Source organism: Arachis ipaensis, chromosome B6 (genome assembly GCF_059453495.1).
Source record: "Arachis ipaensis isolate K30076 ecotype BB chromosome B6, ASM5945349v1, whole genome shotgun sequence".
Lineage (NCBI taxonomy): Eukaryota > Viridiplantae > Streptophyta > Magnoliopsida > Fabales > Fabaceae > Arachis > Arachis ipaensis.
In genome coordinates, this window is record NC_142441.1 from 54,856,477 (window position 1) to 54,860,003 (window position 3,527).

General features: G+C 34.6%; 1 non-coding gene across 1 annotated transcript; it reads right to left on the reverse strand.

Annotated features, from left to right (window-relative positions):
* Nucleotides 1–2,041: 2,041 nt before the first annotated feature.
* On the reverse strand, nt 2,042–2,149 carry LOC148555629 (small nucleolar RNA R71). Its single transcript, XR_015887687.1, has one exon. It is a non-coding gene; the product is annotated as a small nucleolar RNA R71 (small nucleolar RNA).
* Nucleotides 2,150–3,527: the final 1,378 nt, after the last annotated feature.

A 3,527-nucleotide genomic window follows, 5' to 3' on the forward strand; every position in this document is an offset into this window, starting at 1 on the left:
TAGACTAAAGAGCATAAGACTCCTGGAATTCATATTAAAAATTTTGGAATCCTTATTTTTCTTTTTCAAAATGATTTTCGAAAAAATTAAAAGAAAATACAAAAAAAATTAGAAAATCATAAAAATCAAAAATATTTTTTGTGTTTCTTGTTTGAGTCTTGAGTCATGTTATAAGTTTGGTGTCAATTGCATGTTCAGCTTGCATTTTTCGAAAAAATTCATGCATTCATAGTGTTCTTCATGATCTTCAAGTTGTTCTTGGTAAGTCTTCTTGTTTGATCTTTGCATTTGCATGTTTTGTGTCTTTTCTTGTTTTTCATATGTATTCCTGAATTCTTTATGTCTAAGCATTAAAGAATTCTAAGTTTGGTGTCTTGCATGTTTTCTTTGCATTAAAAATTTTTCAAAAATGTGTTCTTGATGTTCATCATGATCTTCATAGTGTTCTTGGTGTTCATCTTGACATTCATAGCATTCTTGCATGCATTCATTGTTTTGATCCATAACTTTCATGCATTGCATCATTTTTCTTGTTTTTCTCTCTCATCATAAAAATTCAAAAATAAAAAAAATATCTTTCCCTTTTTCTCTCTTAAAATTTTGAAAATTAGATTTGACTTTTTCAAAAATTTTTAAAATCTATTTGTTTTTATAAGTCAAATCAAATTTTCAATTTAAAAAAATCTTATCTTTTTCAAAATCTTTTTCAAAAATCAAATCTTTTTTCAATTTTTTTTAGTTATTTTCGAAAATTTCAAAAATATTTTTCAAAAATCTTTTTCTTAATTGTACATCATATTTTCGAAAATAACATCATCAATTAATGTTTTGATTCAAAAATTTCAAGTTTGTTACTTACTTGTTAAAAAGATTCAAACTTTAAGTTCTAGAATCATATCTTGTGATTTCTTGTGAATCAAGTCATTAATTGAGATTTTAAAAATCAAATCTTGTTCAAAAACTAATTTCTATCATATCTTTTCAAAAATATCTTCTTATCTTACCTTTTTCAAAAAAGTGATTGCAAAATATCTTTTCTAACCTCCTAACTTCTTATCTTTTCAAAATTTGTTTCAACTAACTAACTAACTTTTTGTTTGTTTCTTACCTTTTTCAAAACTACCTAACTAACTCTCTCTCTCTCTAATTTTTGAAAAAAAATCTTCCCTCTTTTTCAAAATTTCTTTTTAATTAGACTAATTATTTTATTTTTTATTTGAATTTTCGAAAAACTACTAACCTTTTTCAAAAACTATTTTCGAAAATGACTAACTCTTTTTCAAAAATTATTTTCAAAAAATCCTTCTCCCTCATCTCCTTCTATTTATTTATTCATCTACTAACACTTCTCTTCATCTCACATCTCTGCTCTTATCATCACCTTTGTGTTTGGATTCTTCATTCTTCTTCACCCTTATTCCTTTTCTTCTTCTACTAATAATAAGGAACCTCTTTACTGTGACATAGAAGATTCCTCTTCTTTTCTTTTTCTCTTCTCTTTCTTATGAGCAGGGACAAAGAAAAAGGCATTCTTGTTGAAGCTGATCCAGAACCTGAAAGGACTCTGAAGAAAAAACTAAGAAAAGCTAAATTACAACAATCCAAAGACCACCTTATTGAAAATTTCGAACAAGTAAAGGAGATGGCAGCCGAACCCAACAACAATAATGCAAAGAGAATGCTTGGTGACTTTACTGCACCTAATTCCAATTTACATGGAAGAAGCATCTCCATTCCTACCATTGGAGCAAACAATTTTGAGCTGAAACCTTAGCTAGTTTCTCTGATGCAGCAGAACTGCAAGTTTCATGGACTTCCATCTGAAGATCCTTTTCAGTTCTTAACTGAATTCTTTCAGATCTGTGATACTGTTAAGACTAATGGAGTAGATCCTGAAGTCTACAGGCTCATGCTTTTCCCTATTGCTGTAAAAGAGAGAGCTAGAGTGTGGTTGGACTCTCAACCCAAAGACAGCCTGAACTCTTGGGATAAGCTGGTCACGGCTTTCTTAGCCAAGTTCTTTCTTCCTCAAAAGCTGAGCAAGCTTAGAGTGGATGTTCAGACCTTCAGACAGAAGGAAGGTGAATCCTTCTATGAAGCTTGGGAAAGATACAAGCAGCTGACCAAAAAGTGTCCTTCTGACATGCTTTCAAAATGGACCATCCTGGATATATTCTATGATGGTTTATCTGAGCTATCAAAGATGTCATTGGATATTTCTGCAGGTGGATCCATTCACCTAAAGAAAATGCCTGCAGAAGCTCAAGAACTCATTGACATGGTTGCTAATAACCAGTTCATGTACACTTCTGAGAGGAATCCTATGAGTAATGGGACGCCTATGAAGAAGGGAGTTCTTGAAATTGATACTCTGAATGCCATATTGGCTCAGAATAAAATATTGACTCAGCAAGTCAATATAATTTCTCAGAGTCTGAATGGAATGCAAGCTGCATCCAACAGTACTCAAGAGGCATCTTCTGAGGAAGAAGCTTATGATCCTGAGAACCCTGCAATAGCAGAGTTAAAATACATGGGTGAACCATATGGAAACACCTACAATCCATCATGGAGAAATCACCTAAATCTCTCATGGAAGGATCAAAAGCCTCAACAAGGCTTTAATAATGGTGGAAGAAACAGGTTTAGCAATAGCAAGCCTTTTTCATCATCCACTCAGCAACAGACAGAGAATTCTGAGCAGAATCCATCTAGCTTAGCAAATTTAGTCTCTGATCTACCTAAGGCCACTGTGAGTTTCATGAATGAAACAAGGTCTTCCATTAGAAATTTGGAAGCACAAGTGGGCCAGTTGAGTAAAAGGATCACTGAAATCCCTCCTAGTACTCTCCCAAGCAATACAGAAGAGAATCTAAAAGGAGAGTGCAAGGCCATTGAATTAATTGCCATGGCCGAACCCACAAGAGAGGAGAAGGACGTGAATCCCAAGGAAGAAGACCTCCTGGGACGTCCAGTGATCAATAAGGAGCTTCCCTTTGAGGAACCAAAGGACCCTGAGGCTCATCTAGAGACCACAGAGATTCCATTGAACCTCCTTATGCCATTCATGAGCTCGGATGAGTATTCCTCTTCTGAAGAGAATGAGGATGTCACTGAAGAGCAAGTTGCCAAGTTCCTTGGTGCAATCATGAAGCTGAATGCCAAACTATTTGGTATTGAAACTTGGGAAGATGAACCTCCCTTGTTCACCAATGAACTAAGTGATCTGGATCAACTGACATTGCCTCAGAAGAGACAGGATCCTGGAAAGTTCATAATACCTTGTACCATAGGCACCATGATCTTTAAGGCTCTGTGTGACCTTGGTTCAGGAATAAACCTCATGCCCCTCTCTGTAATAGAGAAACTGGGAATCTATGGGGTGCAAGCTGCTAAAATCTCATTAGAGATGGCAGATGATGAGTAATTTTGGTGAAATAATGAATTTCTCCCAAAACACACAAATCTAACCGGCAAGTGTACCGGGTCGTATCAAGTAATAAAAACTCACAGGAGTGAGGTCGATC